The sequence below is a fragment of the Schistocerca nitens genome, unplaced genomic scaffold (assembly GCF_023898315.1).
Source record: "Schistocerca nitens isolate TAMUIC-IGC-003100 unplaced genomic scaffold, iqSchNite1.1 HiC_scaffold_118, whole genome shotgun sequence".
NCBI classification, from domain to species: Eukaryota; Metazoa; Arthropoda; class Insecta; order Orthoptera; family Acrididae; genus Schistocerca; species Schistocerca nitens.
In genome coordinates this window covers 254,538-274,861 of record NW_026045660.1, presented here as the reverse complement: position 1 = coordinate 274,861, position 20,324 = coordinate 254,538, and the positions used below count along the sequence as shown (strand labels likewise).

At 54.1% G+C, this 20,324-nt stretch overlaps 46 non-coding genes across 46 annotated transcripts; 9 read left to right on the top strand and 37 right to left on the bottom strand.

The window, feature by feature from the left end:
* Nucleotides 1-352: 352 nt before the first annotated feature.
* On the bottom strand, nt 353-425 carry Trnam-cau (transfer RNA methionine (anticodon CAU)). The gene has a single exon. It is a non-coding gene; the product is annotated as a tRNA-Met (tRNA).
* Nucleotides 426-806: 381 nt separating this feature from the next.
* Trnag-gcc (transfer RNA glycine (anticodon GCC)) lies at nt 807-877 on the bottom strand. Its single transcript has one exon. It is a non-coding gene; the product is annotated as a tRNA-Gly (tRNA).
* A 347-nt stretch (nt 878-1,224) lies between these two features.
* On the top strand, nt 1,225-1,296 carry Trnag-ucc (transfer RNA glycine (anticodon UCC)). The gene has a single exon. It is a non-coding gene; the product is annotated as a tRNA-Gly (tRNA).
* Nucleotides 1,297-1,894: 598 nt separating this feature from the next.
* On the bottom strand, nt 1,895-1,968 carry Trnai-aau (transfer RNA isoleucine (anticodon AAU)). Its single transcript has one exon. It is a non-coding gene; the product is annotated as a tRNA-Ile (tRNA).
* A 198-nt stretch (nt 1,969-2,166) lies between these two features.
* Nucleotides 2,167-2,238, bottom strand: Trnae-uuc (transfer RNA glutamic acid (anticodon UUC)). The gene has a single exon. It is a non-coding gene; the product is annotated as a tRNA-Glu (tRNA).
* A 305-nt stretch (nt 2,239-2,543) lies between these two features.
* Nucleotides 2,544-2,616, bottom strand: Trnam-cau (transfer RNA methionine (anticodon CAU)). Its single transcript has one exon. It is a non-coding gene; the product is annotated as a tRNA-Met (tRNA).
* Nucleotides 2,617-2,997: 381 nt separating this feature from the next.
* Nucleotides 2,998-3,068, bottom strand: Trnag-gcc (transfer RNA glycine (anticodon GCC)). Its single transcript has one exon. It is a non-coding gene; the product is annotated as a tRNA-Gly (tRNA).
* Nucleotides 3,069-3,415: 347 nt separating this feature from the next.
* Nucleotides 3,416-3,487, top strand: Trnag-ucc (transfer RNA glycine (anticodon UCC)). The gene has a single exon. It is a non-coding gene; the product is annotated as a tRNA-Gly (tRNA).
* A 598-nt stretch (nt 3,488-4,085) lies between these two features.
* On the bottom strand, nt 4,086-4,159 carry Trnai-aau (transfer RNA isoleucine (anticodon AAU)). The gene has a single exon. It is a non-coding gene; the product is annotated as a tRNA-Ile (tRNA).
* Nucleotides 4,160-4,357: 198 nt separating this feature from the next.
* On the bottom strand, nt 4,358-4,429 carry Trnae-uuc (transfer RNA glutamic acid (anticodon UUC)). The gene has a single exon. It is a non-coding gene; the product is annotated as a tRNA-Glu (tRNA).
* Nucleotides 4,430-4,734: 305 nt separating this feature from the next.
* Trnam-cau (transfer RNA methionine (anticodon CAU)) lies at nt 4,735-4,807 on the bottom strand. Its single transcript has one exon. It is a non-coding gene; the product is annotated as a tRNA-Met (tRNA).
* A 381-nt stretch (nt 4,808-5,188) lies between these two features.
* On the bottom strand, nt 5,189-5,259 carry Trnag-gcc (transfer RNA glycine (anticodon GCC)). The gene has a single exon. It is a non-coding gene; the product is annotated as a tRNA-Gly (tRNA).
* Nucleotides 5,260-5,606: 347 nt separating this feature from the next.
* Trnag-ucc (transfer RNA glycine (anticodon UCC)) lies at nt 5,607-5,678 on the top strand. Its single transcript has one exon. It is a non-coding gene; the product is annotated as a tRNA-Gly (tRNA).
* A 598-nt stretch (nt 5,679-6,276) lies between these two features.
* Trnai-aau (transfer RNA isoleucine (anticodon AAU)) lies at nt 6,277-6,350 on the bottom strand. Its single transcript has one exon. It is a non-coding gene; the product is annotated as a tRNA-Ile (tRNA).
* Nucleotides 6,351-6,548: 198 nt separating this feature from the next.
* On the bottom strand, nt 6,549-6,620 carry Trnae-uuc (transfer RNA glutamic acid (anticodon UUC)). The gene has a single exon. It is a non-coding gene; the product is annotated as a tRNA-Glu (tRNA).
* Nucleotides 6,621-6,925: 305 nt separating this feature from the next.
* Trnam-cau (transfer RNA methionine (anticodon CAU)) lies at nt 6,926-6,998 on the bottom strand. Its single transcript has one exon. It is a non-coding gene; the product is annotated as a tRNA-Met (tRNA).
* A 381-nt stretch (nt 6,999-7,379) lies between these two features.
* On the bottom strand, nt 7,380-7,450 carry Trnag-gcc (transfer RNA glycine (anticodon GCC)). The gene has a single exon. It is a non-coding gene; the product is annotated as a tRNA-Gly (tRNA).
* Nucleotides 7,451-7,797: 347 nt separating this feature from the next.
* Trnag-ucc (transfer RNA glycine (anticodon UCC)) lies at nt 7,798-7,869 on the top strand. The gene has a single exon. It is a non-coding gene; the product is annotated as a tRNA-Gly (tRNA).
* Nucleotides 7,870-8,467: 598 nt separating this feature from the next.
* On the bottom strand, nt 8,468-8,541 carry Trnai-aau (transfer RNA isoleucine (anticodon AAU)). Its single transcript has one exon. It is a non-coding gene; the product is annotated as a tRNA-Ile (tRNA).
* Nucleotides 8,542-8,739: 198 nt separating this feature from the next.
* Trnae-uuc (transfer RNA glutamic acid (anticodon UUC)) lies at nt 8,740-8,811 on the bottom strand. The gene has a single exon. It is a non-coding gene; the product is annotated as a tRNA-Glu (tRNA).
* Nucleotides 8,812-9,116: 305 nt separating this feature from the next.
* Nucleotides 9,117-9,189, bottom strand: Trnam-cau (transfer RNA methionine (anticodon CAU)). The gene has a single exon. It is a non-coding gene; the product is annotated as a tRNA-Met (tRNA).
* Nucleotides 9,190-9,570: 381 nt separating this feature from the next.
* Nucleotides 9,571-9,641, bottom strand: Trnag-gcc (transfer RNA glycine (anticodon GCC)). The gene has a single exon. It is a non-coding gene; the product is annotated as a tRNA-Gly (tRNA).
* Nucleotides 9,642-9,988: 347 nt separating this feature from the next.
* On the top strand, nt 9,989-10,060 carry Trnag-ucc (transfer RNA glycine (anticodon UCC)). Its single transcript has one exon. It is a non-coding gene; the product is annotated as a tRNA-Gly (tRNA).
* Nucleotides 10,061-10,658: 598 nt separating this feature from the next.
* Nucleotides 10,659-10,732, bottom strand: Trnai-aau (transfer RNA isoleucine (anticodon AAU)). Its single transcript has one exon. It is a non-coding gene; the product is annotated as a tRNA-Ile (tRNA).
* A 198-nt stretch (nt 10,733-10,930) lies between these two features.
* Nucleotides 10,931-11,002, bottom strand: Trnae-uuc (transfer RNA glutamic acid (anticodon UUC)). Its single transcript has one exon. It is a non-coding gene; the product is annotated as a tRNA-Glu (tRNA).
* A 305-nt stretch (nt 11,003-11,307) lies between these two features.
* Trnam-cau (transfer RNA methionine (anticodon CAU)) lies at nt 11,308-11,380 on the bottom strand. Its single transcript has one exon. It is a non-coding gene; the product is annotated as a tRNA-Met (tRNA).
* Nucleotides 11,381-11,761: 381 nt separating this feature from the next.
* Nucleotides 11,762-11,832, bottom strand: Trnag-gcc (transfer RNA glycine (anticodon GCC)). The gene has a single exon. It is a non-coding gene; the product is annotated as a tRNA-Gly (tRNA).
* Nucleotides 11,833-12,179: 347 nt separating this feature from the next.
* Nucleotides 12,180-12,251, top strand: Trnag-ucc (transfer RNA glycine (anticodon UCC)). The gene has a single exon. It is a non-coding gene; the product is annotated as a tRNA-Gly (tRNA).
* Nucleotides 12,252-12,849: 598 nt separating this feature from the next.
* On the bottom strand, nt 12,850-12,923 carry Trnai-aau (transfer RNA isoleucine (anticodon AAU)). The gene has a single exon. It is a non-coding gene; the product is annotated as a tRNA-Ile (tRNA).
* Nucleotides 12,924-13,121: 198 nt separating this feature from the next.
* On the bottom strand, nt 13,122-13,193 carry Trnae-uuc (transfer RNA glutamic acid (anticodon UUC)). Its single transcript has one exon. It is a non-coding gene; the product is annotated as a tRNA-Glu (tRNA).
* A 305-nt stretch (nt 13,194-13,498) lies between these two features.
* Trnam-cau (transfer RNA methionine (anticodon CAU)) lies at nt 13,499-13,571 on the bottom strand. The gene has a single exon. It is a non-coding gene; the product is annotated as a tRNA-Met (tRNA).
* A 381-nt stretch (nt 13,572-13,952) lies between these two features.
* Nucleotides 13,953-14,023, bottom strand: Trnag-gcc (transfer RNA glycine (anticodon GCC)). The gene has a single exon. It is a non-coding gene; the product is annotated as a tRNA-Gly (tRNA).
* A 347-nt stretch (nt 14,024-14,370) lies between these two features.
* Trnag-ucc (transfer RNA glycine (anticodon UCC)) lies at nt 14,371-14,442 on the top strand. The gene has a single exon. It is a non-coding gene; the product is annotated as a tRNA-Gly (tRNA).
* Nucleotides 14,443-15,040: 598 nt separating this feature from the next.
* On the bottom strand, nt 15,041-15,114 carry Trnai-aau (transfer RNA isoleucine (anticodon AAU)). The gene has a single exon. It is a non-coding gene; the product is annotated as a tRNA-Ile (tRNA).
* A 198-nt stretch (nt 15,115-15,312) lies between these two features.
* Trnae-uuc (transfer RNA glutamic acid (anticodon UUC)) lies at nt 15,313-15,384 on the bottom strand. Its single transcript has one exon. It is a non-coding gene; the product is annotated as a tRNA-Glu (tRNA).
* Nucleotides 15,385-15,689: 305 nt separating this feature from the next.
* On the bottom strand, nt 15,690-15,762 carry Trnam-cau (transfer RNA methionine (anticodon CAU)). The gene has a single exon. It is a non-coding gene; the product is annotated as a tRNA-Met (tRNA).
* A 381-nt stretch (nt 15,763-16,143) lies between these two features.
* Nucleotides 16,144-16,214, bottom strand: Trnag-gcc (transfer RNA glycine (anticodon GCC)). Its single transcript has one exon. It is a non-coding gene; the product is annotated as a tRNA-Gly (tRNA).
* A 347-nt stretch (nt 16,215-16,561) lies between these two features.
* Trnag-ucc (transfer RNA glycine (anticodon UCC)) lies at nt 16,562-16,633 on the top strand. The gene has a single exon. It is a non-coding gene; the product is annotated as a tRNA-Gly (tRNA).
* Nucleotides 16,634-17,231: 598 nt separating this feature from the next.
* On the bottom strand, nt 17,232-17,305 carry Trnai-aau (transfer RNA isoleucine (anticodon AAU)). Its single transcript has one exon. It is a non-coding gene; the product is annotated as a tRNA-Ile (tRNA).
* Nucleotides 17,306-17,503: 198 nt separating this feature from the next.
* Nucleotides 17,504-17,575, bottom strand: Trnae-uuc (transfer RNA glutamic acid (anticodon UUC)). Its single transcript has one exon. It is a non-coding gene; the product is annotated as a tRNA-Glu (tRNA).
* Nucleotides 17,576-17,880: 305 nt separating this feature from the next.
* Trnam-cau (transfer RNA methionine (anticodon CAU)) lies at nt 17,881-17,953 on the bottom strand. The gene has a single exon. It is a non-coding gene; the product is annotated as a tRNA-Met (tRNA).
* Nucleotides 17,954-18,334: 381 nt separating this feature from the next.
* On the bottom strand, nt 18,335-18,405 carry Trnag-gcc (transfer RNA glycine (anticodon GCC)). Its single transcript has one exon. It is a non-coding gene; the product is annotated as a tRNA-Gly (tRNA).
* A 347-nt stretch (nt 18,406-18,752) lies between these two features.
* Nucleotides 18,753-18,824, top strand: Trnag-ucc (transfer RNA glycine (anticodon UCC)). The gene has a single exon. It is a non-coding gene; the product is annotated as a tRNA-Gly (tRNA).
* Nucleotides 18,825-19,422: 598 nt separating this feature from the next.
* On the bottom strand, nt 19,423-19,496 carry Trnai-aau (transfer RNA isoleucine (anticodon AAU)). Its single transcript has one exon. It is a non-coding gene; the product is annotated as a tRNA-Ile (tRNA).
* A 198-nt stretch (nt 19,497-19,694) lies between these two features.
* Nucleotides 19,695-19,766, bottom strand: Trnae-uuc (transfer RNA glutamic acid (anticodon UUC)). The gene has a single exon. It is a non-coding gene; the product is annotated as a tRNA-Glu (tRNA).
* A 305-nt stretch (nt 19,767-20,071) lies between these two features.
* Trnam-cau (transfer RNA methionine (anticodon CAU)) lies at nt 20,072-20,144 on the bottom strand. The gene has a single exon. It is a non-coding gene; the product is annotated as a tRNA-Met (tRNA).
* Between the last annotated feature and the right edge of the window lie 180 nt (nt 20,145-20,324).

The window sequence follows — 20,324 nt, the reverse complement described above, 5'->3', positions numbered from 1 at the left end:
GCCTCCTGGGTGAAAGCCAGGTATCCTAGCTACTAGACCACACCGGATGTGGGGGTGTCTTCGCCGGTTCGGACGGTCGCTTGTCGCATTTCGTGTCGTGTCCCGCGTCGGCGCCCTTCTCTCTTTGCGAGCGTCTTTGCGCTTACTCACTGGCAAGGCGCGCACCTCAAACGTCTCAGAGCAATGCTTTTGGCTTCATGCTGTGCTGGGAGAAGAGGGAAAGGGAAGCTGTAAGTAGCAGTAACAGGGAGTAAACATTTTCCCGCTGAAGCGTTGAAACCGTTGTGGATAACAAACAAGAAATAAGTTGGTGCCCTAGCAACAGCATCACCATCAGTCACAGAAAATTAAATGCCCCGGGTGAGGATCGAACTCACGACCTTAAGATTATGAGACTTACGCGCTGCCTACTGCGCTACCGAGGCACGGGCGAACCGTTTTTCCTGGAAACTGGGTAAGTACCATACCCAATGTTAGACGTAAAGACACTGTACTTCCTGGATAACGTGTTCTGTTGCTAGACGTGCATTGCCGGCCCAGTTGATTGCGGTGTTGCTGCAGCTTTTGCAAACGATAGGCAGCACTCCTTGTCGTTAACGTTCAGTGCCTCGGAGGCACCTGGACATAGCAAATTGTGAGGCCAGGCCGACGCTAGTCTGTAGAACATGATGCGAGCGTCCTAGTGGGGACCCGCGAGTGCTGCGTTCTCGGTTCTTCTCAAGGGAATCCAGCTATACATTCTTGTGGATCGTGCATCTCAAGAGCGCAAGCAGCACGGCAGCATTATCGCGGGAACAGCAAAACGATGCATCGGCCGGGAATCGAACCCGGGCCGCCCGCGTGGCAGGCGAGCATTCTACCACTGAACCACCGATGCTCGGGCCAGTAGTAACTTCACGCTGCTTGCCGAGCAGATGTCTCAAGGGAAAGTGGGACTGCCGTCAAGCGCCGTAGCATTCTGTCGAGAAGATGCTGCAGGCGCTGAATCCTGCACTGCACTGCTTAAATATGCCGCCAGAACGCGGTCCTCTGCGTACTCTTGCGTCGCCGGTGCCGGCACCGACTCTTGCCAAAGGATGCGAAATGTGCGCGGATACGCCGTCCGAATGCGGCTGGATGTTCTCCCCTAGCCTACCTCGAAATGCGCCTGCCAGGTACGATCACCTTCGGCCGCTGCCGACAGGCGGGAAGCCGACACAGCGCGGCGTCGGGGCGCTTCCTTGTGCGGTGGTGGTGTAATGATCAGCATAGTTGCCTTCCAAGCAGTTGATCCGGGTTCGATTCCCGGCCACCGCAACAGGCTTTTTAATTTCGCGTATGAGTACTTTCGCCACGTGCCCTTAAATTAATGTTTTTTTTCCCCCTTCTTACTCGCTGCAGACCAGCCTATAGTGTGTCTCGACTTGTCTCGACTTTGCTCAGCTGACGCGAGAGTTGACGCTCTCAAATCGGCCTATATCAAAACGACAAGCACGAGAAACGACTGAGAGAGGTAAGGAGAGGCGAGGCGATGGGCACACAGCACTCCCCCTTCCTTTCACGGTGGCGTGTCCATGACCGAATCGGGTTGTAGCTCCAAAAACAAAGGAGAAAGAAAAAACAGGAAGTAAAACTGCCAACGGTACCCTGTGTCCCCATGCGCTCACCCGCCCAAGTACTGACAAGGGCCAAAGTTGTTACAAATCGGCAATCGGACATTTTCTTTCATCTTGTCTTTATCGGTTGAGAACCAGTGTATTCAACATATTATGGCCATTGCCGAGTGAATGCTGTAGCGCTTCCCGACAAGTCGGGTTCGGATCCTCTGTCAACTTCCACGCAGGGTGATGATCTTTTGGTCATCACACTCGCCTGCTGAAATCGGCGCTGCCTTTTCGTAGTAGTAAAAGACTAGTGGCCCGTGGGGGGATCGAACCCACGACCTTCGCGTTATTAGCACGACGCTCTAACCAACTGAGCTAACGGGCCTCGGCAGATGCAGTTGCTCAGCCCTGCGCTGGAAACGTATGGCATGAAGCCGTACACCATTTCTATGGTCGTCGGACGTCTGCTTCCCTCGTCTATATTCTGCTGACGGTCACGAAACAGTAGCTATATTGCGAGCAGGACGGGAAACGGCAGCTCGGTCAGCTCAAACTTGTCACAGTTCGTGTGGAAAAAATTCCGTTCCGGTACCGGGAATCGAACCCGGGCCTCCTGGGTGAAAGCCAGGTATCCTAGCTACTAGACCACACCGGATGTGGGGGTGTCTTCGCCGGTTCGGACGGTCGCTTGTCGCATTTCGTGTCGTGTCCCGCGTCGGCGCCCTTCTCTCTTTGCGAGCGTCTTTGCGCTTACTCACTGGCAAGGCGCGCACCTCAAACGTCTCAGAGCAATGCTTTTGGCTTCATGCTGTGCTGGGAGAAGAGGGAAAGGGAAGCTGTAAGTAGCAGTAACAGGGAGTAAACATTTTCCCGCTGAAGCGTTGAAACCGTTGTGGATAACAAACAAGAAATAAGTTGGTGCCCTAGCAACAGCATCACCATCAGTCACAGAAAATTAAATGCCCCGGGTGAGGATCGAACTCACGACCTTAAGATTATGAGACTTACGCGCTGCCTACTGCGCTACCGAGGCACGGGCGAACCGTTTTTCCTGGAAACTGGGTAAGTACCATACCCAATGTTAGACGTAAAGACACTGTACTTCCTGGATAACGTGTTCTGTTGCTAGACGTGCATTGCCGGCCCAGTTGATTGCGGTGTTGCTGCAGCTTTTGCAAACGATAGGCAGCACTCCTTGTCGTTAACGTTCAGTGCCTCGGAGGCACCTGGACATAGCAAACTGTGAGGCCAGGCCGACGCTAGTCTGTAGAACATGATGCGAGCGTCCTAGTGGGGACCCGCGAGTGCTGCGTTCTCGGTTCTTCTCAAGGGAATCCAGCTATACATTCTTGTGGATCGTGCATCTCAAGAGCGCAAGCAGCACGGCAGCATTATCGCGGGAACAGCAAAACGATGCATCGGCCGGGAATCGAACCCGGGCCGCCCGCGTGGCAGGCGAGCATTCTACCACTGAACCACCGATGCTCGGGCCAGTAGTAACTTCACGCTGCTTGCCGAGCAGATGTCTCAAGGGAAAGTGGGACTGCCGTCAAGCGCCGTAGCATTCTGTCGAGAAGATGCTGCAGGCGCTGAATCCTGCACTGCACTGCTTAAATATGCCGCCAGAACGCGGTCCTCTGCGTACTCTTGCGTCGCCGGTGCCGGCACCGACTCTTGCCAAAGGATGCGAAATGTGCGCGGATACGCCGTCCGAATGCGGCTGGATGTTCTCCCCTAGCCTACCTCGAAATGCGCCTGCCAGGTACGATCACCTTCGGCCGCTGCCGACAGGCGGGAAGCCGACACAGCGCGGCGTCGGGGCGCTTCCTTGTGCGGTGGTGGTGTAATGGTCAGCATAGTTGCCTTCCAAGCAGTTGATCCGGGTTCGATTCCCGGCCACCGCAACAGGCTTTTTAATTTCGCGTATGAGTACTTTCGCCACGTGCCCTTAAATTAATGTTTTTTTTCCCCCTTCTTACTCGCTGCAGACCAGCCTATAGTGTGTCTCGACTTGTCTCGACTTTGCTCAGCTGACGCGAGAGCTGACGCTCTCAAATCGGCCTATATCAAAACGACAAGCACGAGAAACGACTGAGAGAGGTAAGGAGAGGCGAGGCGATGGGCACACAGCACTCCCCCTTCCTTTCACGGTGGCGTGTCCATGACCGAATCGGGTTGTAGCTCCAAAAACAAAGGAGAAAGAAAAAACAGGAAGTAAAACTGCCAACGGTACCCTGTGTCCCCATGCGCTCACCCGCCCAAGTACTGACAAGGGCCAAAGTTGTTACAAATCGGCAATCGGACATTTTCTTTCATCTTGTCTTTATCGGTTGAGAACCAGTGTATTCAACATATTATGGCCATTGCCGAGTGAATGCTGTAGCGCTTCCCGACAAGTCGGGTTCGGATCCTCTGTCAACTTCCACGCAGGGTGATGATCTTTTGGTCATCACACTCGCCTGCTGAAATCGGCGCTGCCTTTTCGTAGTAGTAAAAGACTAGTGGCCCGTGGGGGGATCGAACCCACGACCTTCGCGTTATTAGCACGACGCTCTAACCAACTGAGCTAACGGGCCTCGGCAGATGCAGTTGCTCAGCCCTGCGCTGGAAACGTATGGCATGAAGCCGTACACCATTTCTATGGTCGTCGGACGTCTGCTTCCCTCGTCTATATTCTGCTGACGGTCACGAAACAGTAGCTATATTGCGAGCAGGACGGGAAACGGCAGCTCGGTCAGCTCAAACTTGTCACAGTTCGTGTGGAAAAAATTCCGTTCCGGTACCGGGAATCGAACCCGGGCCTCCTGGGTGAAAGCCAGGTATCCTAGCTACTAGACCACACCGGATGTGGGGGTGTCTTCGCCGGTTCGGACGGTCGCTTGTCGCATTTCGTGTCGTGTCCCGCGTCGGCGCCCTTCTCTCTTTGCGAGCGTCTTTGCGCTTACTCACTGGCAAGGCGCGCACCTCAAACGTCTCAGAGCAATGCTTTTGGCTTCATGCTGTGCTGGGAGAAGAGGGAAAGGGAAGCTGTAAGTAGCAGTAACAGGGAGTAAACATTTTCCCGCTGAAGCGTTGAAACCGTTGTGGATAACAAACAAGAAATAAGTTGGTGCCCTAGCAACAGCATCACCATCAGTCACAGAAAATTAAATGCCCCGGGTGAGGATCGAACTCACGACCTTAAGATTATGAGACTTACGCGCTGCCTACTGCGCTACCGAGGCACGGGCGAACCGTTTTTCCTGGAAACTGGGTAAGTACCATACCCAATGTTAGACGTAAAGACACTGTACTTCCTGGATAACGTGTTCTGTTGCTAGACGTGCATTGCCGGCCCAGTTGATTGCGGTGTTGCTGCAGCTTTTGCAAACGATAGGCAGCACTCCTTGTCGTTAACGTTCAGTGCCTCGGAGGCACCTGGACATAGCAAATTGTGAGGCCAGGCCGACGCTAGTCTGTAGAACATGATGCGAGCGTCCTAGTGGGGACCCGCGAGTGCTGCGTTCTCGGTTCTTCTCAAGGGAATCCAGCTATACATTCTTGTGGATCGTGCATCTCAAGAGCGCAAGCAGCACGGCAGCATTATCGCGGGAACAGCAAAACGATGCATCGGCCGGGAATCGAACCCGGGCCGCCCGCGTGGCAGGCGAGCATTCTACCACTGAACCACCGATGCTCGGGCCAGTAGTAACTTCACGCTGCTTGCCGAGCAGATGTCTCAAGGGAAAGTGGGACTGCCGTCAAGCGCCGTAGCATTCTGTCGAGAAGATGCTGCAGGCGCTGAATCCTGCACTGCACTGCTTAAATATGCCGCCAGAACGCGGTCCTCTGCGTACTCTTGCGTCGCCGGTGCCGGCACCGACTCTTGCCAAAGGATGCGAAATGTGCGCGGATACGCCGTCCGAATGCGGCTGGATGTTCTCCCCTAGCCTACCTCGAAATGCGCCTGCCAGGTACGATCACCTTCGGCCGCTGCCGACAGGCGGGAAGCCGACACAGCGCGGCGTCGGGGCGCTTCCTTGTGCGGTGGTGGTGTAATGGTCAGCATAGTTGCCTTCCAAGCAGTTGATCCGGGTTCGATTCCCGGCCACCGCAACAGGCTTTTTAATTTCGCGTATGAGTACTTTCGCCACGTGCCCTTAAATTAATGTTTTTTTTCCCCCTTCTTACTCGCTGCAGACCAGCCTATAGTGTGTCTCGACTTGTCTCGACTTTGCTCAGCTGACGCGAGAGCTGACGCTCTCAAATCGGCCTATATCAAAACGACAAGCACGAGAAACGACTGAGAGAGGTAAGGAGAGGCGAGGCGATGGGCACACAGCACTCCCCCTTCCTTTCACGGTGGCGTGTCCATGACCGAATCGGGTTGTAGCTCCAAAAACAAAGGAGAAAGAAAAAACAGGAAGTAAAACTGCCAACGGTACCCTGTGTCCCCATGCGCTCACCCGCCCAAGTACTGACAAGGGCCAAAGTTGTTACAAATCGGCAATCGGACATTTTCTTTCATCTTGTCTTTATCGGTTGAGAACCAGTGTATTCAACATATTATGGCCATTGCCGAGTGAATGCTGTAGCGCTTCCCGACAAGTCGGGTTCGGATCCTCTGTCAACTTCCACGCAGGGTGATGATCTTTTGGTCATCACACTCGCCTGCTGAAATCGGCGCTGCCTTTTCGTAGTAGTAAAAGACTAGTGGCCCGTGGGGGGATCGAACCCACGACCTTCGCGTTATTAGCACGACGCTCTAACCAACTGAGCTAACGGGCCTCGGCAGATGCAGTTGCTCAGCCCTGCGCTGGAAACGTATGGCATGAAGCCGTACACCATTTCTATGGTCGTCGGACGTCTGCTTCCCTCGTCTATATTCTGCTGACGGTCACGAAACAGTAGCTATATTGCGAGCAGGACGGGAAACGGCAGCTCGGTCAGCTCAAACTTGTCACAGTTCGTGTGGAAAAAATTCCGTTCCGGTACCGGGAATCGAACCCGGGCCTCCTGGGTGAAAGCCAGGTATCCTAGCTACTAGACCACACCGGATGTGGGGGTGTCTTCGCCGGTTCGGACGGTCGCTTGTCGCATTTCGTGTCGTGTCCCGCGTCGGCGCCCTTCTCTCTTTGCGAGCGTCTTTGCGCTTACTCACTGGCAAGGCGCGCACCTCAAACGTCTCAGAGCAATGCTTTTGGCTTCATGCTGTGCTGGGAGAAGAGGGAAAGGGAAGCTGTAAGTAGCAGTAACAGGGAGTAAACATTTTCCCGCTGAAGCGTTGAAACCGTTGTGGATAACAAACAAGAAATAAGTTGGTGCCCTAGCAACAGCATCACCATCAGTCACAGAAAATTAAATGCCCCGGGTGAGGATCGAACTCACGACCTTAAGATTATGAGACTTACGCGCTGCCTACTGCGCTACCGAGGCACGGGCGAACCGTTTTTCCTGGAAACTGGGTAAGTACCATACCCAATGTTAGACGTAAAGACACTGTACTTCCTGGATAACGTGTTCTGTTGCTAGACGTGCATTGCCGGCCCAGTTGATTGCGGTGTTGCTGCAGCTTTTGCAAACGATAGGCAGCACTCCTTGTCGTTAACGTTCAGTGCCTCGGAGGCACCTGGACATAGCAAATTGTGAGGCCAGGCCGACGCTAGTCTGTAGAACATGATGCGAGCGTCCTAGTGGGGACCCGCGAGTGCTGCGTTCTCGGTTCTTCTCAAGGGAATCCAGCTATACATTCTTGTGGATCGTGCATCTCAAGAGCGCAAGCAGCACGGCAGCATTATCGCGGGAACAGCAAAACGATGCATCGGCCGGGAATCGAACCCGGGCCGCCCGCGTGGCAGGCGAGCATTCTACCACTGAACCACCGATGCTCGGGCCAGTAGTAACTTCACGCTGCTTGCCGAGCAGATGTCTCAAGGGAAAGTGGGACTGCCGTCAAGCGCCGTAGCATTCTGTCGAGAAGATGCTGCAGGCGCTGAATCCTGCACTGCACTGCTTAAATATGCCGCCAGAACGCGGTCCTCTGCGTACTCTTGCGTCGCCGGTGCCGGCACCGACTCTTGCCAAAGGATGCGAAATGTGCGCGGATACGCCGTCCGAATGCGGCTGGATGTTCTCCCCTAGCCTACCTCGAAATGCGCCTGCCAGGTACGATCACCTTCGGCCGCTGCCGACAGGCGGGAAGCCGACACAGCGCGGCGTCGGGGCGCTTCCTTGTGCGGTGGTGGTGTAATGATCAGCATAGTTGCCTTCCAAGCAGTTGATCCGGGTTCGATTCCCGGCCACCGCAACAGGCTTTTTAATTTCGCGTATGAGTACTTTCGCCACGTGCCCTTAAATTAATGTTTTTTTTCCCCCTTCTTACTCGCTGCAGACCAGCCTATAGTGTGTCTCGACTTGTCTCGACTTTGCTCAGCTGACGCGAGAGCTGACGCTCTCAAATCGGCCTATATCAAAACGACAAGCACGAGAAACGACTGAGAGAGGTAAGGAGAGGCGAGGCGATGGGCACACAGCACTCCCCCTTCCTTTCACGGTGGCGTGTCCATGACCGAATCGGGTTGTAGCTCCAAAAACAAAGGAGAAAGAAAAAACAGGAAGTAAAACTGCCAACGGTACCCTGTGTCCCCATGCGCTCACCCGCCCAAGTACTGACAAGGGCCAAAGTTGTTACAAATCGGCAATCGGACATTTTCTTTCATCTTGTCTTTATCGGTTGAGAACCAGTGTATTCAACATATTATGGCCATTGCCGAGTGAATGCTGTAGCGCTTCCCGACAAGTCGGGTTCGGATCCTCTGTCAACTTCCACGCAGGGTGATGATCTTTTGGTCATCACACTCGCCTGCTGAAATCGGCGCTGCCTTTTCGTAGTAGTAAAAGACTAGTGGCCCGTGGGGGGATCGAACCCACGACCTTCGCGTTATTAGCACGACGCTCTAACCAACTGAGCTAACGGGCCTCGGCAGATGCAGTTGCTCAGCCCTGCGCTGGAAACGTATGGCATGAAGCCGTACACCATTTCTATGGTCGTCGGACGTCTGCTTCCCTCGTCTATATTCTGCTGACGGTCACGAAACAGTAGCTATATTGCGAGCAGGACGGGAAACGGCAGCTCGGTCAGCTCAAACTTGTCACAGTTCGTGTGGAAAAAATTCCGTTCCGGTACCGGGAATCGAACCCGGGCCTCCTGGGTGAAAGCCAGGTATCCTAGCTACTAGACCACACCGGATGTGGGGGTGTCTTCGCCGGTTCGGACGGTCGCTTGTCGCATTTCGTGTCGTGTCCCGCGTCGGCGCCCTTCTCTCTTTGCGAGCGTCTTTGCGCTTACTCACTGGCAAGGCGCGCACCTCAAACGTCTCAGAGCAATGCTTTTGGCTTCATGCTGTGCTGGGAGAAGAGGGAAAGGGAAGCTGTAAGTAGCAGTAACAGGGAGTAAACATTTTCCCGCTGAAGCGTTGAAACCGTTGTGGATAACAAACAAGAAATAAGTTGGTGCCCTAGCAACAGCATCACCATCAGTCACAGAAAATTAAATGCCCCGGGTGAGGATCGAACTCACGACCTTAAGATTATGAGACTTACGCGCTGCCTACTGCGCTACCGAGGCACGGGCGAACCGTTTTTCCTGGAAACTGGGTAAGTACCATACCCAATGTTAGACGTAAAGACACTGTACTTCCTGGATAACGTGTTCTGTTGCTAGACGTGCATTGCCGGCCCAGTTGATTGCGGTGTTGCTGCAGCTTTTGCAAACGATAGGCAGCACTCCTTGTCGTTAACGTTCAGTGCCTCGGAGGCACCTGGACATAGCAAACTGTGAGGCCAGGCCGACGCTAGTCTGTAGAACATGATGCGAGCGTCCTAGTGGGGACCCGCGAGTGCTGCGTTCTCGGTTCTTCTCAAGGGAATCCAGCTATACATTCTTGTGGATCGTGCATCTCAAGAGCGCAAGCAGCACGGCAGCATTATCGCGGGAACAGCAAAACGATGCATCGGCCGGGAATCGAACCCGGGCCGCCCGCGTGGCAGGCGAGCATTCTACCACTGAACCACCGATGCTCGGGCCAGTAGTAACTTCACGCTGCTTGCCGAGCAGATGTCTCAAGGGAAAGTGGGACTGCCGTCAAGCGCCGTAGCATTCTGTCGAGAAGATGCTGCAGGCGCTGAATCCTGCACTGCACTGCTTAAATATGCCGCCAGAACGCGGTCCTCTGCGTACTCTTGCGTCGCCGGTGCCGGCACCGACTCTTGCCAAAGGATGCGAAATGTGCGCGGATACGCCGTCCGAATGCGGCTGGATGTTCTCCCCTAGCCTACCTCGAAATGCGCCTGCCAGGTACGATCACCTTCGGCCGCTGCCGACAGGCGGGAAGCCGACACAGCGCGGCGTCGGGGCGCTTCCTTGTGCGGTGGTGGTGTAATGGTCAGCATAGTTGCCTTCCAAGCAGTTGATCCGGGTTCGATTCCCGGCCACCGCAACAGGCTTTTTAATTTCGCGTATGAGTACTTTCGCCACGTGCCCTTAAATTAATGTTTTTTTTCCCCCTTCTTACTCGCTGCAGACCAGCCTATAGTGTGTCTCGACTTGTCTCGACTTTGCTCAGCTGACGCGAGAGCTGACGCTCTCAAATCGGCCTATATCAAAACGACAAGCACGAGAAACGACTGAGAGAGGTAAGGAGAGGCGAGGCGATGGGCACACAGCACTCCCCCTTCCTTTCACGGTGGCGTGTCCATGACCGAATCGGGTTGTAGCTCCAAAAACAAAGGAGAAAGAAAAAACAGGAAGTAAAACTGCCAACGGTACCCTGTGTCCCCATGCGCTCACCCGCCCAAGTACTGACAAGGGCCAAAGTTGTTACAAATCGGCAATCGGACATTTTCTTTCATCTTGTCTTTATCGGTTGAGAACCAGTGTATTCAACATATTATGGCCATTGCCGAGTGAATGCTGTAGCGCTTCCCGACAAGTCGGGTTCGGATCCTCTGTCAACTTCCACGCAGGGTGATGATCTTTTGGTCATCACACTCGCCTGCTGAAATCGGCGCTGCCTTTTCGTAGTAGTAAAAGACTAGTGGCCCGTGGGGGGATCGAACCCACGACCTTCGCGTTATTAGCACGACGCTCTAACCAACTGAGCTAACGGGCCTCGGCAGATGCAGTTGCTCAGCCCTGCGCTGGAAACGTATGGCATGAAGCCGTACACCATTTCTATGGTCGTCGGACGTCTGCTTCCCTCGTCTATATTCTGCTGACGGTCACGAAACAGTAGCTATATTGCGAGCAGGACGGGAAACGGCAGCTCGGTCAGCTCAAACTTGTCACAGTTCGTGTGGAAAAAATTCCGTTCCGGTACCGGGAATCGAACCCGGGCCTCCTGGGTGAAAGCCAGGTATCCTAGCTACTAGACCACACCGGATGTGGGGGTGTCTTCGCCGGTTCGGACGGTCGCTTGTCGCATTTCGTGTCGTGTCCCGCGTCGGCGCCCTTCTCTCTTTGCGAGCGTCTTTGCGCTTACTCACTGGCAAGGCGCGCACCTCAAACGTCTCAGAGCAATGCTTTTGGCTTCATGCTGTGCTGGGAGAAGAGGGAAAGGGAAGCTGTAAGTAGCAGTAACAGGGAGTAAACATTTTCCCGCTGAAGCGTTGAAACCGTTGTGGATAACAAACAAGAAATAAGTTGGTGCCCTAGCAACAGCATCACCATCAGTCACAGAAAATTAAATGCCCCGGGTGAGGATCGAACTCACGACCTTAAGATTATGAGACTTACGCGCTGCCTACTGCGCTACCGAGGCACGGGCGAACCGTTTTTCCTGGAAACTGGGTAAGTACCATACCCAATGTTAGACGTAAAGACACTGTACTTCCTGGATAACGTGTTCTGTTGCTAGACGTGCATTGCCGGCCCAGTTGATTGCGGTGTTGCTGCAGCTTTTGCAAACGATAGGCAGCACTCCTTGTCGTTAACGTTCAGTGCCTCGGAGGCACCTGGACATAGCAAATTGTGAGGCCAGGCCGACGCTAGTCTGTAGAACATGATGCGAGCGTCCTAGTGGGGACCCGCGAGTGCTGCGTTCTCGGTTCTTCTCAAGGGAATCCAGCTATACATTCTTGTGGATCGTGCATCTCAAGAGCGCAAGCAGCACGGCAGCATTATCGCGGGAACAGCAAAACGATGCATCGGCCGGGAATCGAACCCGGGCCGCCCGCGTGGCAGGCGAGCATTCTACCACTGAACCACCGATGCTCGGGCCAGTAGTAACTTCACGCTGCTTGCCGAGCAGATGTCTCAAGGGAAAGTGGGACTGCCGTCAAGCGCCGTAGCATTCTGTCGAGAAGATGCTGCAGGCGCTGAATCCTGCACTGCACTGCTTAAATATGCCGCCAGAACGCGGTCCTCTGCGTACTCTTGCGTCGCCGGTGCCGGCACCGACTCTTGCCAAAGGATGCGAAATGTGCGCGGATACGCCGTCCGAATGCGGCTGGATGTTCTCCCCTAGCCTACCTCGAAATGCGCCTGCCAGGTACGATCACCTTCGGCCGCTGCCGACAGGCGGGAAGCCGACACAGCGCGGCGTCGGGGCGCTTCCTTGTGCGGTGGTGGTGTAATGGTCAGCATAGTTGCCTTCCAAGCAGTTGATCCGGGTTCGATTCCCGGCCACCGCAACAGGCTTTTTAATTTCGCGTATGAGTACTTTCGCCACGTGCCCTTAAATTAATGTTTTTTTTCCCCCTTCTTACTCGCTGCAGACCAGCCTATAGTGTGTCTCGACTTGTCTCGACTTTGCTCAGCTGACGCGAGAGCTGACGCTCTCAAATCGGCCTATATCAAAACGACAAGCACGAGAAACGACTGAGAGAGGTAAGGAGAGGCGAGGCGATGGGCACACAGCACTCCCCCTTCCTTTCACGGTGGCGTGTCCATGACCGAATCGGGTTGTAGCTCCAAAAACAAAGGAGAAAGAAAAAACAGGAAGTAAAACTGCCAACGGTACCCTGTGTCCCCATGCGCTCACCCGCCCAAGTACTGACAAGGGCCAAAGTTGTTACAAATCGGCAATCGGACATTTTCTTTCATCTTGTCTTTATCGGTTGAGAACCAGTGTATTCAACATATTATGGCCATTGCCGAGTGAATGCTGTAGCGCTTCCCGACAAGTCGGGTTCGGATCCTCTGTCAACTTCCACGCAGGGTGATGATCTTTTGGTCATCACACTCGCCTGCTGAAATCGGCGCTGCCTTTTCGTAGTAGTAAAAGACTAGTGGCCCGTGGGGGGATCGAACCCACGACCTTCGCGTTATTAGCACGACGCTCTAACCAACTGAGCTAACGGGCCTCGGCAGATGCAGTTGCTCAGCCCTGCGCTGGAAACGTATGGCATGAAGCCGTACACCATTTCTATGGTCGTCGGACGTCTGCTTCCCTCGTCTATATTCTGCTGACGGTCACGAAACAGTAGCTATATTGCGAGCAGGACGGGAAACGGCAGCTCGGTCAGCTCAAACTTGTCACAGTTCGTGTGGAAAAAATTCCGTTCCGGTACCGGGAATCGAACCCGGGCCTCCTGGGTGAAAGCCAGGTATCCTAGCTACTAGACCACACCGGATGTGGGGGTGTCTTCGCCGGTTCGGACGGTCGCTTGTCGCATTTCGTGTCGTGTCCCGCGTCGGCGCCCTTCTCTCTTTGCGAGCGTCTTTGCGCTTACTCACTGGCAAGGCGCGCACCTCAAACGTCTCAGAGCAATGCTTTTGGCTTCATGCTGTGCTGGGAGAAGAGGGAAAGGGAAGCTGTAAGTAGCAGTAACAGGGAGTAAACATTTTCCCGCTGAAGCGTTGAAACCGTTGTGGATAACAAACAAGAAATAAGTTGGTGCCCTAGCAACAGCATCACCATCAGTCACAGAAAATTAAATGCCCCGGGTGAGGATCGAACTCACGACCTTAAGATTATGAGACTTACGCGCTGCCTACTGCGCTACCGAGGCACGGGCGAACCGTTTTTCCTGGAAACTGGGTAAGTACCATACCCAATGTTAGACGTAAAGACACTGTACTTCCTGGATAACGTGTTCTGTTGCTAGACGTGCATTGCCGGCCCAGTTGATTGCGGTGTTGCTGCAGCTTTTGCAAACGATAGGCAGCACTCCTTGTCGTTAACGTTCAGTGCCTCGGAGGCACCTGGACATAGCAAATTGTGAGGCCAGGCCGACGCTAGTCTGTAGAACATGATGCGAGCGTCCTAGTGGGGACCCGCGAGTGCTGCGTTCTCGGTTCTTCTCAAGGGAATCCAGCTATACATTCTTGTGGATCGTGCATCTCAAGAGCGCAAGCAGCACGGCAGCATTATCGCGGGAACAGCAAAACGATGCATCGGCCGGGAATCGAACCCGGGCCGCCCGCGTGGCAGGCGAGCATTCTACCACTGAACCACCGATGCTCGGGCCAGTAGTAACTTCACGCTGCTTGCCGAGCAGATGTCTCAAGGGAAAGTGGGACTGCCGTCAAGCGCCGTAGCATTCTGTCGAGAAGATGCTGCAGGCGCTGAATCCTGCACTGCACTGCTTAAATATGCCGCCAGAACGCGGTCCTCTGCGTACTCTTGCGTCGCCGGTGCCGGCACCGACTCTTGCCAAAGGATGCGAAATGTGCGCGGATACGCCGTCCGAATGCGGCTGGATGTTCTCCCCTAGCCTACCTCGAAATGCGCCTGCCAGGTACGATCACCTTCGGCCGCTGCCGACAGGCGGGAAGCCGACACAGCGCGGCGTCGGGGCGCTTCCTTGTGCGGTGGTGGTGTAATGATCAGCATAGTTGCCTTCCAAGCAGTTGATCCGGGTTCGATTCCCGGCCACCGCAACAGGCTTTTTAATTTCGCGTATGAGTACTTTCGCCACGTGCCCTTAAATTAATGTTTTTTTTCCCCCTTCTTACTCGCTGCAGACCAGCCTATAGTGTGTCTCGACTTGTCTCGACTTTGCTCAGCTGACGCGAGAGCTGACGCTCTCAAATCGGCCTATATCAAAACGACAAGCACGAGAAACGACTGAGAGAGGTAAGGAGAGGCGAGGCGATGGGCACACAGCACTCCCCCTTCCTTTCACGGTGGCGTGTCCATGACCGAATCGGGTTGTAGCTCCAAAAACAAAGGAGAAAGAAAAAACAGGAAGTAAAACTGCCAACGGTACCCTGTGTCCCCATGCGCTCACCCGCCCAAGTACTGACAAGGGCCAAAGTTGTTACAAATCGGCAATCGGACATTTTCTTTCATCTTGTCTTTATCGGTTGAGAACCAGTGTATTCAACATATTATGGCCATTGCCGAGTGAATGCTGTAGCGCTTCCCGACAAGTCGGGTTCGGATCCTCTGTCAACTTCCACGCAGGGTGATGATCTTTTGGTCATCACACTCGCCTGCTGAAATCGGCGCTGCCTTTTCGTAGTAGTAAAAGACTAGTGGCCCGTGGGGGGATCGAACCCACGACCTTCGCGTTATTAGCACGACGCTCTAACCAACTGAGCTAACGGGCCTCGGCAGATGCAGTTGCTCAGCCCTGCGCTGGAAACGTATGGCATGAAGCCGTACACCATTTCTATGGTCGTCGGACGTCTGCTTCCCTCGTCTATATTCTGCTGACGGTCACGAAACAGTAGCTATATTGCGAGCAGGACGGGAAACGGCAGCTCGGTCAGCTCAAACTTGTCACAGTTCGTGTGGAAAAAATTCCGTTCCGGTACCGGGAATCGAACCCGGGCCTCCTGGGTGAAAGCCAGGTATCCTAGCTACTAGACCACACCGGATGTGGGGGTGTCTTCGCCGGTTCGGACGGTCGCTTGTCGCATTTCGTGTCGTGTCCCGCGTCGGCGCCCTTCTCTCTTTGCGAGCGTCTTTGCGCTTACTCACTGGCAAGGCGCGCACCTCAAACGTCTCAGAGCAATGCTTTTGGCTTCATGCTGTGCTGGGAGAAGAGGGAAAGGGAAGCTGTAAGTAGCAGTAACAGGGAGTAAACATTTTCCCGCTGAAGCGTTGAAACCGTTGTGGATAACAAACAAGAAATAAGTTGGTGCCCTAGCAACAGCATCACCATCAGTCACAGAAAATTAAATGCCCCGGGTGAGGATCGAACTCACGACCTTAAGATTATGAGACTTACGCGCTGCCTACTGCGCTACCGAGGCACGGGCGAACCGTTTTTCCTGGAAACTGGGTAAGTACCATACCCAATGTTAGACGTAAAGACACTGTACTTCCTGGATAACGTGTTCTGTTGCTAGACGTGCATTGCCGGCCCAGTTGATTGCGGTGTTGCTGCAGCTTTTGCAAACGATAGGCAGCACTCCTTGTCGTTAACGTTCAGTGCCTCGGAGGCACCTGGACATAGCAAACTGTGAGGCCAGGCCGACGCTAGTCTGTAGAACATGATGCGAGCGTCCTAGTGGGGACCCGCGAGTGCTGCGTTCTCGGTTCTTCTCAAGGGAATCCAGCTATACATTCTTGTGGATCGTGCATCTCAAGAGCGCAAGCAGCACGGCAGCATTATCGCGGGAACAGCAAAACGATGCATCGGCCGGGAATCGAACCCGGGCCGCCCGCGTGGCAGGCGAGCATTCTACCACTGAACCACCGATGCTCGGGCCAGTAGTAACTTCACGCTGCTTGCCGAGCAGATGTCTCAAGGGAAAGTGGGACTGCCGTCAAGCGCCGTAGCATTCTGTCGAGAAGATGCTGCAGGCGCTGAATCCTGCACTGCACTGCTTAAATATGCCGCCAGAACGCGGTCCTCTGCGTACTCTTGCGTCGCCGGTGCCGGCACCGACTCTTGCCAAAGGATGCGAAATGTGCGCGGATACGCCGTCCGAATGCGGCTGGATGTTCTCCCCTAGCCTACCTCGAAATGCGCCTGCCAGGTACGATCACCTTCGGCCGCTGCCGACAGGCGGGAAGCCGACACAGCGCGGCGTCGGGGCGCTTCCTTGTGCGGTGGTGGTGTAATGGTCAGCATAGTTGCCTTCCAAGCAGTTGATCCGGGTTCGATTCCCGGCCACCGCAACAGGCTTTTTAATTTCGCGTATGAGTACTTTCGCCACGTGCCCTTAAATTAATGTTTTTTTTCCCCCTTCTTACTCGCTGCAGACCAGCCTATAGTGTGTCTCGACTTGTCTCGACTTTGCTCAGCTGACGCGAGAGCTGACGCTCTCAAATCGGCCTATATCAAAACGACAAGCACGAGAAACGACTGAGAGAGGTAAGGAGAGGCGAGGCGATGGGCACACAGCACTCCCCCTTCCTTTCACGGTGGCGTGTCCATGACCGAATCGGGTTGTAGCTCCAAAAACAAAGGAGAAAGAAAAAACAGGAAGTAAAACTGCCAACGGTACCCTGTGTCCCCATGCGCTCACCCGCCCAAGTACTGACAAGGGCCAAAGTTGTTACAAATCGGCAATCGGACATTTTCTTTCATCTTGTCTTTATCGGTTGAGAACCAGTGTATTCAACATATTATGGCCATTGCCGAGTGAATGCTGTAGCGCTTCCCGACAAGTCGGGTTCGGATCCTCTGTCAACTTCCACGCAGGGTGATGATCTTTTGGTCATCACACTCGCCTGCTGAAATCGGCGCTGCCTTTTCGTAGTAGTAAAAGACTAGTGGCCCGTGGGGGGATCGAACCCACGACCTTCGCGTTATTAGCACGACGCTCTAACCAACTGAGCTAACGGGCCTCGGCAGATGTAGTTGCTCAGCCCTGCGCTGGAAACGTATGGCATGAAGCCGTACACCATTTCTATGGTCGTCGGACGTCTGCTTCCCTCGTCTATATTCTGCTGACGGTCACGAAACAGTAGCTATATTGCGAGCAGGACGGGAAACGGCAGCTCGGTCAGCTCAAACTTGTCACAGTTCGTGTGGAAAAAATTCCGTTCCGGTACCGGGAATCGAACCCGGGCCTCCTGGGTGAAAGCCAGGTATCCTAGCTACTAGACCACACCGGATGTGGGGGTGTCTTCGCCGGTTCGGACGGTCGCTTGTCGCATTTCGTGTCGTGTCCCGCGTCGGCGCCCTTCTCTCTTTGCGAGCGTCTTTGCGCTTACTCACTGGCAAGGCGCGCACCTCAAACGTCTCAGAGCAATGCTTTTGGCTTCATGCTGTGCTGGGAGAAGAGGGAAAGGGAAGCTGTAAGTAGCAGTAACAGGGAGTAAACATTTTCCCGCTGAAGCGTTGAAACCGTTGTGGATAACAAACAAGAAATAAGTTGGTGCCCTAGCAACAGCATCACCATCAGTCACAGAAAATTAAATGCCCCGGGTGAGGATCGAACTCACGACCTTAAGATTATGAGACTTACGCGCTGCCTACTGCGCTACCGAGGCACGGGCGAACCGTTTTTCCTGGAAACTGGGTAAGTACCATACCCAATGTTAGACGTAAAGACACTGTACTTCCTGGATAACGTGTTCTGTTGCTAGACGTGCATTGCCGGCCCAGTTGATTGCGGTGTTGCTGCAGCTTTTGCAAACGATAGGCAGCACTCCTTGTCGTTAACGTTCAGTGCCTCGGAGGCACCTGGACATAGCAAATTGTGAGGCCAGGCCGACGCTAGTCTGTAGAACATGATGCGAGCGTCCTAGTGGGGACCCGCGAGTGCTGCGTTCTCGGTTCTTCTCAAGGGAATCCAGCTATACATTCTTGTGGATCGTGCATCTCAAGAGCGCAAGCAGCACGGCAGCATTATCGCGGGAACAGCAAAACGATGCATCGGCCGGGAATCGAACCCGGGCCGCCCGCGTGGCAGGCGAGCATTCTACCACTGAACCACCGATGCTCGGGCCAGTAGTAACTTCACGCTGCTTGCCGAGCAGATGTCTCAAGGGAAAGTGGGACTGCCGTCAAGCGCCGTAGCATTCTGTCGAGAAGATGCTGCAGGCGCTGAATCCTGCACTGCACTGCTTAAATATGCCGCCAGAACGCGGTCCTCTGCGTACTCTTGCGTCGCCGGTGCCGGCACCGACTCTTGCCAAAGGATGCGAAATGTGCGCGGATACGCCGTCCGAATGCGGCTGGATGTTCTCCCCTAGCCTACCTCGAAATGCGCCTGCCAGGTACGATCACCTTCGGCCGCTGCCGACAGGCGGGAAGCCGACACAGCGCGGCGTCGGGGCGCTTCCTTGTGCGGTGGTGGTGTAATGATCAGCATAGTTGCCTTCCAAGCAGTTGATCCGGGTTCGATTCCCGGCCACCGCAACAGGCTTTTTAATTTCGCGTATGAGTACTTTCGCCACGTGCCCTTAAATTAATGTTTTTTTTCCCCCTTCTTACTCGCTGCAGACCAGCCTATAGTGTGTCTCGACTTGTCTCGACTTTGCTCAGCTGACGCGAGAGCTGACGCTCTCAAATCGGCCTATATCAAAACGACAAGCACGAGAAACGACTGAGAGAGGTAAGGAGAGGCGAGGCGATGGGCACACAGCACTCCCCCTTCCTTTCACGGTGGCGTGTCCATGACCGAATCGGGTTGTAGCTCCAAAAACAAAGGAGAAAGAAAAAACAGGAAGTAAAACTGCCAACGGTACCCTGTGTCCCCATGCGCTCACCCGCCCAAGTACTGACAAGGGCCAAAGTTGTTACAAATCGGCAATCGGACATTTTCTTTCATCTTGTCTTTATCGGTTGAGAACCAGTGTATTCAACATATTATGGCCATTGCCGAGTGAATGCTGTAGCGCTTCCCGACAAGTCGGGTTCGGATCCTCTGTCAACTTCCACGCAGGGTGATGATCTTTTGGTCATCACACTCGCCTGCTGAAATCGGCGCTGCCTTTTCGTAGTAGTAAAAGACTAGTGGCCCGTGGGGGGATCGAACCCACGACCTTCGCGTTATTAGCACGACGCTCTAACCAACTGAGCTAACGGGCCTCGGCAGATGCAGTTGCTCAGCCCTGCGCTGGAAACGTATGGCATGAAGCCGTACACCATTTCTATGGTCGTCGGACGTCTGCTTCCCTCGTCTATATTCTGCTGACGGTCACGAAACAGTAGCTATATTGCGAGCAGGACGGGAAACGGCAGCTCGGTCAGCTCAAACTTGTCACAGTTCGTGTGGAAAAAATTCCGTTCCGGTACCGGGAATCGAACCCGGGCCTCCTGGGTGAAAGCCAGGTATCCTAGCTACTAGACCACACCGGATGTGGGGGTGTCTTCGCCGGTTCGGACGGTCGCTTGTCGCATTTCGTGTCGTGTCCCGCGTCGGCGCCCTTCTCTCTTTGCGAGCGTCTTTGCGCTTACTCACTGGCAAGGCGCGCACCTCAAACGTCTCAGAGCAATGCTTTTGGCTTCATGCTGTGCTGGGAGAAGAGGGAAAGGGAAGCTGTAAGTAGCAGTAACAGGGAGTAAACATTTTCCCGCTGAAGCGTTGAAACCGTTGTGGATAACAAACAAGAAATAAGTTGGTGCCCTAGCAACAGCATCACCATCAGTCACAGAAAATTAAATGCCCCGGGTGAGGATCGAACTCACGACCTTAAGATTATGAGACTTACGCGCTGCCTACTGCGCTACCGAGGCACGGGCGAACCGTTTTTCCTGGAAACTGGGTAAGTACCATACCCAATGTTAGACGTAAAGACACTGTACTTCCTGGATAACGTGTTCTGTTGCTAGACGTGCATTGCCGGCCCAGTTGATTGCGGTGTTGCTGCAGCTTTTGCAAACGATAGGCAGCACTCCTTGTCGTTAACGTTCAGT